The following is a 14809-nucleotide window of genomic DNA, read 5'->3' as shown; positions in this document are numbered from 1 at the left end:
AGAATTAGCGAAAACATTCATTAATTAATCAGTCTATTGATTATTCATTGTTACGTCGTTGAGCACCGAATCCATTTTTGCAATTTATGAATGCGCTAAATTATTTGGGAGCCTGATATTGTCTTGTATTCTAACTAAGGTATGCAAAACACAACGGGCAGTTGTTTGTTCAAAGTGTCCTTTATTGAATAAATTAGAGATTTCCTGAAGTGTTTGCAGTGGCATTAGGAGTTTAGTAGGACTGAATAAAAATGAACTTCTTCCGCACTTGCAGTCCATTCCTGAAATGACTGAGAACATTTCCTGCATGGGGTCAGAGATTGTTATTCAGGGAAATCTATACCACCTAAGTGACCTTTCAGGGAGACTACAGAGCTGAATGTGTTGTGAATTACAAACAGTACCATTGCAGGAATGAGCGCATAAAGGGTTACGTCCATCTGATGACAGATAAAACCCAAGATTACACTGTGGTCATGAGGAAACATTACTTTTCTTGCAAACATGCTGAATTTAAAAGGAGCCCTTTTTTTTTCACGTTTTCACCTTTTTTCCCTTTAATAGACTCTTGCGCATGTTAAAGGTCTAACAAAAGTCCATTCCAAGGGGCGCTCTCCTCTCCAACGGAAAACACTGCTCCTGAAGTGCCCTGAAACACCTCGTCAGCAGTCCCACCTTTAATGCCGTGACTTTGTGACATCACTGTGAAGTGTGAAGTAAAGTGAAGCTAACCGGAGGCTGAAGACACCACAGAGTGGACTGGAGGCACGATGAGCAGTGCTGGCTCAGGCATGTTTGAGCTGTCCAGTCACAACAGACTGGGTATTCAGGAAGGGAGGGCCTTTCAGATGGCAGGGGAATACAGTGTTGCAGCACAGCTTGAGAAAAGTTATGCATTTTTTGAGCATTAAATCATTCAAACTATTCTAGTAGCAACCCAAAACAACAAAACAAGTATGAATCTGAAAATGGGCATAATGTGTCTCCTTTAAATATATAAGAACTTTCCTTCTGTCTACCTGACAAAAATGGCCCCCTGTGCACTATCTTCTGCATTTGGCCTTACCCTATCTTCTTCTTCCTCATTTGAGTTTTACACGTTTGTATTTCAAGTTCTGCTGCTTTGACTTGGATGCTTTTTTAAGAACACTCCATCCACGAGTCTGACATGTCATAAGAGTGCAACACTACACAGGAGGAATACTCTTTCAAGTGCAAAGTTGGATGCAGTCTGACGGATGCTGCCGTATCGCTGCAAGCTCATCTCTGGAGCACTTTTTGAAGACACTGATAAACAACCTATTTTGCTGTAAGGTATAAGAAAGAACTTATTGCCTGGATGCAATAATGCTGCGGAGTCAGTCTTTGTAAATTAAATAACAGATATAGGCAGCTTTTATAGAAATGAGTATCAGAAGCCTGGACTCTGAAAATGAGTCAATGATTAAAGCCTTTGCGATTGATTTTTCAGCACATTACCTGATCTTACTCTCCATTTGGCTCCTTTATTACAGACTTATGACTAATAGATGGCACACGAGGGATGGCTGTTTCAATTCCACTCACCTTTTTCAATTAGAAATTAATTATTCAGGAAGCTATCTCAGTTAACTGCCAAACCTTGCCACTGAGACATCTTTCACTGCCCATTTGATTAGTGATCATTTGTTCATCAGCTTGATAACTTTTAATAGAGAGTGTCCACAGACAGCTGAGTCTGCGACTCTGATTATGTCACAAGTTATTGCTCCTTTCTTTCTTTCTTTCTTTCTTTCTTTCTTTCTTTCTTTCTTTCTTTCTTTTGCCCTTTTCTAGCCCAACTGAGCTCACCAGCTCAAGATCAGTGCCCAGAAGTTCAAACATTTCATCTCCCAGAGAGGAAGAGGAGGAGGCAATTAGACCCATAAATAAGAGGGAAGCCCAAAACCAAAAGAGAGCTGGGCAGCCTGTTTTGTCATTGCGCCGGGTTCATTAAGAGGTCGGGTGTTAAATGCAGTCCATCAAAGCGAGGTGGCAGAACTGTGGTGAGGAAGAAATGTCCGGCAGTTTGTGCGCCACACAATATTGTCAGGACGCGCCACAGCCTGCAAATATCTTCTTTAATCATTTATGTATAAGTTCCCATGACAGCATGTTTCTTGCAGTTGGAGTTGACCTATTTATCACACCCACTGCGGGCAGTAAATGATGTCTTGTATTATTAACACCGTCTCCGACGAACAATTGTCACCCTGTGTAACCCACCATGGAGCACGATTCACGATGCATAATTTATACTGTGCAATTAAGTGGGATCAAGCAAGCTAGCTGTTTTATTTTTCCTTTTTTTTTTAAATGTATGATATTTGAGTTTGAATGCTCTGTAGAGGCCATGTATCAGCATCAAGTACTATACATAGATCAGACCATCGTCACACATTCATCCAGGATCCAGTGTCCAGTTTAAGCAAACATTTTTTCCTGTGTCTAATTCAAATCTGAAAAGCTGAATTTGCCGGATTTCTCATATCAAAACCAATTTATTTTACAACTTCCAAGACTAATCAGTTGAACCCCTCTTTTGTGATTCTTTTCAGGGGCAAATCGGTTTCAGCACCTACGACCCCATTACCTGCATCGACTCACACCAGAGTGACGGTGCAAGATGGAATTTATCAAAGACTGAAGAATAAAAGGTGAACTGAAGTAGAAAGTTAAGGTCAGTGCGGGCTGAAAACAGGTACAGCTTCACTTCGGCCTACTTCTGCTTGACCTGTCCTGCCGGTGTGCGTTGCGTATGTCTGACTGCGAGCGGCAGCGAAGGAAAGACAGCGGCCCTGGGGATACCGATGCAGTATCATGAGGGTCACAGCAGACCAAGAGAAATTCAGCAACTCTTTATCACCAGGGGAGGGAAAGGACAGAATGGGAGGTCACATGTTTAAAGCATTGTTTTTCTTCTGAACGCAAGAATTCTCTCTGCTGCTCTGTGTAGTACCAGTGGCAGCGAGGTTGCACATTTTTATAGTTTCAGCTGGAAGAATTGTGGATTTTGCTGGGAACTAATGCAAAAGGTAAGATTGTAAGCTTAGTGTATGAATGGTTTGATTTGACAAGGAATCTGTGTGTCACTATGTTTGTATATCTCAAGAACCATTCATCTGAACTACTTCACACTTGGCAGGTATTTCACTGACGAATGAAGTGCAGGGTCAAATTGAAGCAACACATTCAATAACATTTTTTGAAAACCACTTCAGCACTCTGGCGTAATGGCTTTGCAGTCTGAGGCTGGGCTCACGAGGGATCCCCCTCACATGATCTCATGGAGAAGCAGACTTAAACACAATGGAGGTTAAGGCTGTGCAACCACTAGTTGTGGTAAAGCAGGAGGTTGAATGAGTCTTACTAACAGGTAAGATGGCCAACACAGATTTTCAATTCTCCAGCGAACTGCAGGTGGTATTGAGAAGTTTCTGTAAAGAGTAGTATGCTAGCTAACCTAAGCATTAAGGGCTACAACGGTTACCTTTGCTAAATGACCCTGTTAGCAAATAGCCTTTGTATCAACACCTAAGTTAATTAGTCAAATCCAATTTTCTATGTTTCTTTGTTTTGAGTCTCCTCCTGAGAGGAATATCTGTTCCTCTAGCTGTTAAATGCCGCTATACACTAGCGAGTTGCTAGCGAGCCAACATGGCACTTGGTTTTTAGAGTGTTTTCTATTAAAATAGCTTTGTGCTGAGGCTAGAGACACAACGAGGGAGATTGATAGAATCTGATGAAAGAGTGAAAGGACAGGTACTAACTTGAAGGAGAGTGCACCTGTGTTGTATCAAAGTCTGTATCTCAGTTTGGGTTCCCCTTTACTAGCGCGGCTTGAGACAGTTCAAAACTGATGTTCTTTCTACTAGATCAGTAAGGAACAAAACCTGCCGACGTATTAATACAGCCAAGTGTTTTACTCTGCCATTACATCACACCAACATTAGGGTTTCGTGGTCAAATTTGGATTCAGAGTTGTGTTTTGCTTTGGAGAGTAGCAGGGCTGCTACTGGTAGCCATGGTGCTTGTGAGAAGGTTGAACAGTTGTCTATTTTCCGTGTTGTTGCAAATTGATTTCCATGTAATGCTTCACATTTTTGACTTTTCTGTCCATCACTTTCATGTTTGCTTGTCAGAATCTGTGAGCACCATACTGTCCAACAACACATAGGCAATCCTGCACATAATCATATGAGCAAATGTATTGCACCAGCTCTTGCAGGTCCATAGAAAGGTTCATTGCATTACACTCCCTTTACTTTCACACAAATATTAACCCATTCAGTTTTTGAGGAGATTGCAAAAACCTGTATGGCAATTTCATGGCTGTTTTATTTTTGGTGAAGCCGCATTTAATTAGAAATCGCCTGAGTGTGAACACGATCAACAACAAGCTTGTTACAAGCCTACAAATTACACTTACGGCTGATCATTTATTCAGTACACAAATACTTGCTTGCCTCCAGATTCCAGGTTTATTTAAGAAGACAATCAGCATTATTCCAGTGAATAATCCGGATTCATGTGCACCCTATTTCAGGCTTTTGAGCCTTGATTTTCCAAAAATAACACTTGTGCTTTGGGATACAGGATTAGTGGGAAAGTAAGAGGGGATTGTGGAGTTTAAAGTGTGGTCAAGGGAGCATAGGCAGATGCTGTTAGTGAGTTGAGTAATGAGTTCTATTAGTAAGCCAATTACAGGAACATCAGAAGGAATGGCATACAGATATAGACATCTATTCATCATTTAGAGCTACAACAACTCTGTAGGTAGTAATAGAAATACCCATTCATCTTGAAACTAACCTAGGAATGGTAATGTGTGTCATTACAGCCTGTTGATTTCTCTCTCATTTAAAAGTGTTACCAGTCAGGATTGTGGTCACATGATTGATGGAGCTGGTAAAAACTGTTATTATCACTTGATACGTTACGGATAATCGTCATCCATCTCTTCGGCTCCTGGGAAACCTTTTTTATCACATTGATTTTTCATCAGATGATAAATAAATTACAGTGTTTCCATGTTGTTTGCTCTATCTACTTTTTTTTCAGCTCGCTGGGATATATTCTCCAGAGACTTATGGTTTGTAATGAGTTCTGACTTCAAGGTAAAGTGATGACACACTAAGAAAAGCATTCACAGTTTCACTGCTGACCCGTATTTATTGAGTGTGTGTGTGTGTGTGTGTGTGTGTGTGTGTGTGTGTGTGTGTGTGTGTTTGTGTGTGTCTGACAGGTATGACAGAAATCAGAATCAGAATCCTTTTATTGTCATTGCACAAGTGAAGAACAAAATTGTAGCGGCATCCGAGTATATACACAACATAAATAAGGTGAAAAGGAGATGGAGAAATAACCTCAAACATATACTTTCAGCAATGGGGACATTTGTGTCTGGTGTTTAGCAGGAGGCTTCAGCAGCAGCTATGAGTCAGCCTCCGTAACGACCTCAGACCTTCAAACCTTCGTGACGCAGAGGTAGTTGTGTTTGTAACCTAGTTACCACAGTGTGTGTGTGTGTGTGTGTGTGTGTGTGTGTGTGTCATTCAACTGAGACTGCCGAGCCACTCGGCTCACTCAAAACGCAACACTTCACCCTCACATCACATTAGGGCCGTTACTTTCTATTGAAAATTCAGAGTGCCATTTGAACATGGGGAAATGTTTTACATTTAGTGTAATCTCGTCAGAGTGTTTAGGCGCTACGGGCTTGTAAAAACCACTGATTGCAGCACAGTCGCCAAGATGAAATGCAGTTTTTTTCTGTCGGTCTACAGAAAATTCAAATGTGTGCACGTCGTACTGTACGTACTCTCAACATGGATGCCAACCAGCTCTCGGGGCTGAAAACCCCCTCATTCCGGGGGTCCAAAGCACCTATGCTAGCAGTATAAACACCAACACCAGTGGTCCCAACTTCCAGAATAAAGACAGCTGAGAGGATCGCTAGCTGCACTGCTAACTGAGCAAACGAGTGAAAAGCAGCGCCAGGAATCAGCAGTTGAAGATTGATCTAGTGATATGCTGCCCCCTGTTTGTTTTGAGTATGGATTTTGTGAAAGAGGCCAATTCTTAAATATTACACCTAACTGGATGTTAGATTGACTGCATGAGAACTTGTTTTAGTGGAAAAGTTGTGGTGGTACTAGCAGTGAAGTGCTTATGGGCCGGCCCCACCTACACAAAGATAGAAACAAAAAATATGAAAATCCAGAGGAAAGCCCAGTGAACTTGGACCATAAACAACAAATGCCTCTTCCGGGTGTAACAAATGACTCCTACGAGCCCCAGGGAAATAAAATGTCAAACTGAAGGTGTATAGGGCCGTGGATTTTAAGGGATTCCCAAATAAACACAGTTTCCTCACTACGCATGATGTGGGGCAGCCAAGAAAACCCAACAGGGCCTAAACAGACCAGAGTTTCTGATGGCCGTGATTGGCCGGGAGGGAAATGCCCCAAGCTGCTTCCACTCCCCAATCAGGAGTCAGTCTCCCCACCCTGTGCACAGGTGATCTGAATTAATGCAATTAGTCACAAGGGAAAAACCAGCCCAAACAAAGAAAAACAGCAAGTCTCAAACAAGTGGAGTGCTACGAAGCGACAAGTGACCAATGGCTGATGTGTATTTGTTGTGTTGTTTTTTTTTTTTTTTTATCACAAGTTAACTTATTTCGAGCACATTCGCTTGAATGTGAGAGACAAAGAAAATGTTGCTATAAAATTGCTATCATTTTGACTATTTAATGGCTCTTTCCATTGTGCTGGAGCTGATAAGTGGCTGACTTCTGTTAAACAGATGCCACTCCATGCTTTCTTTTTTGTCCATACTCCATTCAGTGCATCAAAATCACAGCAGTAGCCACCAAGGACACCAAATACTTGTTTTGCTCTCAACATATACAGATGTGATTTATGTGACATCTGTGGAAAAATTTGATGCGTAACTATAGGGGAAATGGTACGATCTTACGCATGGAGGGATGGCGTTGCACGATAAGTCCTCATTGTTCTGCAAGTGAATCTTAAAATTAACACAATCATGGAGCCTTCTCTTCTAGCCATGTAGCTGCTGTGCTGAGTGGTGGGCACATGTCAGTGTGTATGTATAATCAGTTCAAGTGTCTGGCACGCGTTTGTGTGTGTGCGTGCCTGTTATATGTACCCGCATGCTCGTAAATTACAAGTGCCCCCACTCCAGATCCTTTGGCCCCAATAATTTGAGTTTGATTGTGTGACTGTTTCACTCAACACGGAGGATGTGGCGGATGTGGACTGGGGACACTCGAGCATGAATGTCTGGAAGAGCGAGCGCTCACCGGCTCAATTTCAGCTTTAATTTGTCTCTCACATGAGCAAAGCTACAGCACGCAAGCATTTTTTTTTTCTTTTATCCCTCCATCATCTATGAGCGGGCCTTAAATCCACCTTGTTGTTCAGGAGACACACCGAGTCAAAAGCGGAGCCTCTTCCTTCCCTCTCTGCTCCGTTTCGAGAGGAAAGGGGCACAGATGGATGCACCTCAGCCAACAGGTTGACACACTTCTGACTTCTCTTTCAGCTGTCACATCTCTTGCCTTTTCACTCAGTCCTCTATGCTGCTAAGCGATACTTCCATCACGAGCTGTTGGTGGACTTTCTTGCTTTCGTCCTCTTTCCTTTAATCCTAATACAGTATAATCAGACATTTCAAACCACACAATAAAAGGCCAAGGGCTAAAGGAAGAATCCCCGACTACTGATTTCAGTAGCTAATCACCCTCAGTGATCTGTGGGTAATATGCGCAACCTTCTGGACATTAACAGTGGCTTATTGGCTGCAAGTGACAGCAGAGTGCTGTTTTTCAAGGCCTTGGATGCGGGGTGCTGTTTAATATGCAGGGACTGACTAATTACAGCCCTCTTACTCTAATGATGTGGCCTTGAGACTGGCATTCAGAGGAATGGGTTCAAATATGCATGCAGACACACACGCGGCCTGTCTTTTTTTTTCACACGCCCACACACACACACACACACACACCAGTCGCCAAAAAGCACAACAGTCGAGCTGGATAAGTTTGAATCAATCTGAGGAAGGATCCCCTTGAGCAAATCAGCACGTTGGTGGAAATTTGAGCTGGTGGTGCGTAGGTTTGCGCGGTGCATATGCCATAGCAGATAAAATTTTTAAAAAAACAACAACACGGGCGTGAAGAAGAGAGAGACAAAAAAGAAATATTTGACCTGTTCTCATCCCTGGAAATGTATGTGGGAAAGAAAAAAAAAATCATCCATTCCAATGTAGCCAAAAGTCATTTCAAAGCTGTTTTTTTGGCTCTTTTGAAAGGTTATACGCTGATATGTTTTCCTAATCTTTTTAAAGGCTCTGTAAGTGCAATTATCTAAAGCAGTCTGAACACACTGAATATATTATTTATTTTTCTCACCTACATTTTTTTTTTTAAAATGAGCCTGCTATGACCTGTAACTGTCCTGTTAGTTGAAAAATACAGTAGGTCCACATCATGTAATCTCCAAATTCAAATTAGATAAAAATATCACTGAATATGTATCCTTAAAACATGTTTTTTCTAAGAAATGAACCAGCGTGCTGACAAAAAACCCACCAGTTTGTGACCTGAAAATCCCGCTGCTTGAGTGTAACAGGAGCACAAAGTCATCAGAGATATTTATTTCTTTATTTACACCTTCTTTATTTACACCAACTTTAAGCATAGAGAGTAGTCAATAATAAACACTTGATCCACACTGTAGGATCCAGGGAGGGCATTAAAAGCTCATATCTGCTCAAATTAATAGCTTTTTTCCAAAATGTATGCTGGAATACTGTGTTTTGGACTACATATGTTACTGAAATGGATTTTGAATGGAGTTTGATGCTCTACTGAAACACTCAGACACTTTATTTAGCGAGCCGGCAAAACTTGGTACATGCTAAGTTTGCAAGCCTGTTTGTTTTGCTGATTGTACCTTGCTGATGTCATCTTGAGATGGTTTGCAGGAATGGAATCCCAAGATCCTAAGCTCTCTAACGACACGCGGCACGACGACACACTCAAACTGAAGCGTTGGCTGTGGTTGTATTGTTCGGCGAACGAGTGTGACAGAGCATGGGCGAGCCTGCGTTACAGAGTTAAAAATGAATAAAGGAACACCATCTGGAGAGATCCGATCAGATATAGCCTATTTGTGGCTCACTGAGAGAAAATGACAGAAGAACACAAGAGATGAACATGCCCAGAGAAAACTGGTATGTCAACTGGCAGATCAGAAGAGTAATTTTGCTTTTCGGTACGCGACGCTCTGATTCTCCGAAGCCTCCGAAGCTGGCAGCAGGGTTAGACACAGGAAGCTACCTTGCACACTGTCACAAGTGTGAGAGGGTAATCTGAAGTCTTCCCTCCTGACTCCCCCAATCAACCGTCTATCACACTGCTGTCTGTGGCTTTCCAAGGAAAAAACCACTGCATGTACATCACACTCTTTTGTGCCCGCGCACAATTATTTATCTGCCCACGTCTTTCCCGCCAACGTTCGGGCACAAAAGCTGCAAACTCCCCCGGTACTTTTGTTTCTGTCGCTGTCGCTCTCTCTCTCTCTCTCTCTCTCTCTCTCTCTCTCTCTCTCACATAAGTAAACACACTCTCCCTCTCTCCAGCACTCTCCAAAGGCATGGTGGGAGCTTTTGCCGTGGCTGAGACATTAAACACGAGCGGAAGCAGAATATCCTGTTTGTTTGAGCCAAGGCGCACTGACGCGACAATGCAGCCACGCTCTTTGATGAACGCCGGGCTGAAATTTAGAAAAACACACTTCAGCGGATTCTGAGGCTGCCCCTGTGCCGTGGGAGGTGATTGCATTGTGTTTGAATTATTAATTCACACGGCGCAGAAGACATATTCCACAATTGTCACGCTGTGTCGCATTACCGTGGATCGCGCCCACGACGGGACATGTTTTTATTTCATTTTCTTATGAAGGGGGTCTTGTACGAAGATGCTCTGGCAATTCCCCCTGAGAGAGCTCAGGCTGAAATTGAAAGGCAAGGCATCCAAATTGTTCCTCAGCCCTCAGCAGGGCTTCTGCTGCTACATGGCAGAAAATTCCACAGCTCGGCGCTGCACCGGGGCTAGCCGAGGCGGGAGATTACAACATTGTGCATGCCTTTCTGAAGCCATATCTTCGCCCCCTGCTCTGCGGGTGGTTTTCACACCCACAAAATGGATCAATTATCCAGTCACAGACACCCATCCACACCACTCTCACACAATTAACTCAGCTTGACACATGACGAGAGGACTGGATGATTTGGGAACAGCTTCCTCAGTTGTAAAAATCGATCTAAATGCATACCCTCTCAGCCTTCTCCAAAAATAACAAATCTGTCTCTTCTTTTTCTTTGCTTCTCTGACAGTTTCACTGTGGCTCTCCCTCTGCCACAGCCGAGCCCATCTGCAGTCGCCTCATGTTGTGACAGTAGTGGCGATGATCCCTTAACGCCGCCATATGTAGGAATGTGCCCACCAAACTGGTCTGGGCTTAATTAGATGCGAGCAAAGCTGAGATGCACGTCCGTTTTGTGAACGGTCTCCAGCGTTGACCCCCCCACCCCCCCCCACACACACACACACGTTGGTTCGTTGACAGGGAACACGATGTTGTTTTAACTGCTGTGTGTGAGGTGTGAGACGTGAAACGGATCAGTCTGTCAACTGAAAGCAGACATGAACCTACCGTCAGACTCCAAGCACAGTGAACAAGGAAACTCCCAATAGCGGCATGGTGCAGGGGCATTCGACAGACGTGAGGGATGGAAATGGAAAATGACTGAGGAATTGCTTTGCATTGATTGTCTGGACTCCTCACGCTCTCAGCTTTACTTGTGTAAACCAAAATATGAAGACGATTGCTCGTAGCGGTGCAACCTGCAAACATTTATCCCCCGTATCTGCAGCTCCCTTTGGTTTTACAGCAACTTTCTGCTGCTCATTGTTCAGCTGTCTGGCCCAATCTCTTACTGAGCATTGGTTCACACTGCAGTAGCAGCGGCGGGTTCGGACACAAAGAGAAAGGAAAAAAAAAAACAGATTGCCTGTCGAGTTCGGGGGTTGGGTCTGGTCGCTATGCTCTCGGACTCGAGAAAACGCAGTTGAAGCAGCGCTCTGGTTTGAGTCTGTCTTTAATGGAGCTGGGTAATGTAACTTGTGAATTCCGCTCGTCGTGTAATTACTTTTTCATCAAGTAGTCAATAGCATCTCCATGGCGACTTTCCCAGCACCGGTAGGGATACACACATACTAGTCGGCAGACGCACGCACACCTCTGATGAATCGTTGTACCTCTCGGGGCCTGATCTCGCAGGTTAGGAGCACGCAGTCATTCATCGTGCAGCCCACTGTGAACTTGTGTGTGTGTGTGTGTGTGTGTGTGTGTGTGTGTGTGTGTGTGTGTGTGTGTGTGAGACAGTAAAGGAAGGTGGTGGAGGAGAGGGAAAGATGGAGGGTGGAGGACAAAGCTGGCTCAGCACCTCTGGAAAAAAAAAATCTTCCAACATCCTCGACGAGATAACTTCATCACGCTCGGGGGGCGATCATCGCAGCATCGCGCCGCACACAGAGGCAGCAGCAACATCCGCTTTGCTACGTTCAACGTGATCATTACATGAAGTCATAAATAACGCCGTCACATTGTGGCAATTACTTCGGTGCAAACTTTTCTGAACAACTCACATTTCCATTAGCATATGTTCCGCCAGACATTTTATTGCCTCCCTGGATTTTTTTTTTTTTTTTTATTGCTCCAGCAGATGTTCTAGTGGCTATCATCAAAGAGATTTATGCAAGCTGATTACAGCCAAAGAGTCTCCAGAACTGAATAAACATATTCGAGTCGGAAATGGACCCAGGCTCCTTCTGTGGCTGAGCGAGGTCTGGTCTCCTTTTGGTCTGTGGTTTAACCTGCGTGTGGAGAGAGTCTGACATGCTGGAAGTTTAAAAAGTCGGGGCTTTTCGGGCTCAAGACTTGAGTGCGCTGCTGTGCTTTTAAAGTAAACTCTAATAAACAGGCATGAAAAATCGTCCTCCCTCTGTTTTTGTTCCCATCTCTCCCCTTTTTGTCATCTCCGGCCCTCTGAACATGAGCATTATTTCCCCCGAGCTTGCAGTTGGGAATATTACACCAATTATCACCCAGTATCATGAGTAGAGGTGAAATAAAAATCAAGCGTGACCTCAACAAATTCTTCTAACCAGAATATAAAATATCGTCCCCGCCCAGAAGCACACTTACTCGCAGCGAGCGCCACCGATTAATATGTCAGGATGCTATATGTAAGCCTATAACTGCACCTCCAATATCTAATATAACATCTAAACTCTCCGTTTCATTTAAGAGGCATATTGGGGGTTGTACAGGGAAATAGGTAGCACCTCACACTAAAGGCTGAATTCAATATCGTGCCCAAAAAAGTTAACAAAACCAAACATTCCGCACTGAAAACTCAATTTTTACTTTTGGAACTGATGGTGAACATCCAGCTATTAACATTTTAGAGCTCTCCTTATTTTCACTGGTGGGCTTTTATTTTCTGAAAACTACAAAAGTGTCCTCTTGGGTGCCCTTCCAGTGGACAGTGGAATTCCTGAGTCCACCACTGCTCATTTTCTTGTTTGGGCCAACAAGTAAAATCTCACAAATTGCACAACACTGTTTAAAATCCTAACTGGGTCGCAACAGTGCATGCCCGTCTGTTTGCACGTGTTCCATTGTGTCCTGGTGTACCTGCTGCCAGTGCTTAAGTCAGTGACTGTGAACAGCCAGGGCCAAGAGTGGCAGCTGACAGCGTTACGTGCTCGCTCCACCTCCGCACCGCTGACAGCGATGAATTAAGCAGTAAACAGGTTGTTTGTCTGCGCCGAAAACATTTAATTAGAACCCCTCCGACTGCATGGCTTCAGATAATGATAATGGGAGTCCCCACTGGCCCGTGCAGGCCTGTGGCTTGACCTATCTATCAGCATTCAGTAACTACTGGAAACATTCAGTATAAAGTGACACCAATTCATTACAGATGAGCAGCGCGAGGAATCGCCGCCGCCGTCTCCTGGGCTCCGAGCTGTCAATATGAAGGACAGGAAAACAGCAACAGTCAGCCCAAATCAGCAATTAACAAATAACCTTTCACATTAATTTATGGCTGAACTCTTAAATCAAACTGGGGAAGTAAATACCGTGCGCTGTATTGCCCTCACGAGTGCTGAAATTCACTTTCACCAGCAGCACTGGGGCATTGGGTTAATGAATTCTACTTTGAAAAATCCAAAGCAGAAGAAATCCTGGAGCAGTGTGATAATCAGTGAGGATGAGATAAGTCATGTTTTGGATCTCCTCGCATTTATCCTCCTGAATGTTTAGCATGTAAATAAACTGTCAGTGAAACAACGCTGCTTTTTTTTTTTTTTTTTTTTTCTTTTTCAGAAGCGCTTTCACCCGGGTCAGATTTGTATCACTGGACTGTAATCACACAGAGCCGTCTCAGGGACTCGAGGGGGATTTCAAATCGAAATAAAAATCCATTACGGTTATATTCAGGGCAGAGGCATTTATTATTAGCGTATCCGAGAGGTATGGCGGCATTTTGTTAAAGAGGGTATTTAAAACCAAATCGCAAATGTTTTCCACTCAGCTGCTCAGATGTTCATTAGTCGTCTGATGTGTGAGTTTTACAACATAAACGCTTTGTTCGAACACCAGAGTGGCCCCAGAGCAATTAATGTCTTCTATTAGCGAGCAAAAAAATCTTATCTGTTACTGACACAGCACTATCCTCCTCCCGGTCCGTGGGGGGTTTCTGCTGATTTCATGATGAGCTCCCGTCGAGGGCTGAAAAGATTGATTAAAACACCAGAATTATGTGTCTCGCAGCACAATTAAAATCATTGATTTTCCAGAGGGCGGCCTAAAAAGGGATTTCTGTCCTCATCGATTTGTTTGTCCATTCCAATTTGTTGATTATTCCAATTGATTTGAAGCGCCGGCGCGATGACACTTAAATAAGTTCAGTGCAGTTTTTACATTAGGCTCAGACGTTCGGGAGCTTAAGCGTAAGGACTGGATAAAACTGTATTTTCCTGCTGTAATCTAAGCTGCAAATGCCAGCGCATACAGCTAACAAGCTTATACCTGAGGTGATAATGGTAACATAACAGCAAAGATAGCCTTCTACTACCTTCTGTGACTCAGTCCATTCAGCATTTCTTTCAGCTTTCCTTCTGAGAAGTTTTCTGAACTGCTACTAGAGACTGCATTTTTGTATTTTCAGTGAGTTGAGCGACTGAAAGAGAGCGCATCGGAAAAAAATGCCATGACACACAGGTGTATTGTCAATATTGCTATTGAGCCAGGGGCTTTTAAAGGTTTAAAAATTAAAACACCCTGTGCAGACTCAGGATCTATAGCGCAACAAAGTTGGAAATATTAACAAGAAACACACTTAAAACAGACAAATGACAAAGCAGTTTAACAACATGGCCTACCCAGCCTCAGTAGGAGCACAGACATTGCCAAATCTGAACAATCACCATCAGGCATGACGCTGTGTAACTCTTTCAGCAAATGCAGAAAGACGTTTTGAACGGCGTGACAATGAGTTTTCAACTAAATCACTGTGCTAAAGTTAATTAGCTACTTATCCACAATATCAAAACCAGGTCACTCTTGTTTTTACGCATGTACATACATCAAGTACAATTTTTCAGATCGCTGCAGCGCCTATGTTTCCC

This window comes from Acanthopagrus latus, chromosome 19 (assembly GCF_904848185.1).
Source record: "Acanthopagrus latus isolate v.2019 chromosome 19, fAcaLat1.1, whole genome shotgun sequence".
In the NCBI taxonomy this organism is placed as follows: Eukaryota; Metazoa; Chordata; class Actinopteri; order Spariformes; family Sparidae; genus Acanthopagrus; species Acanthopagrus latus.
This window is presented reverse-complemented; position numbering follows the sequence as displayed.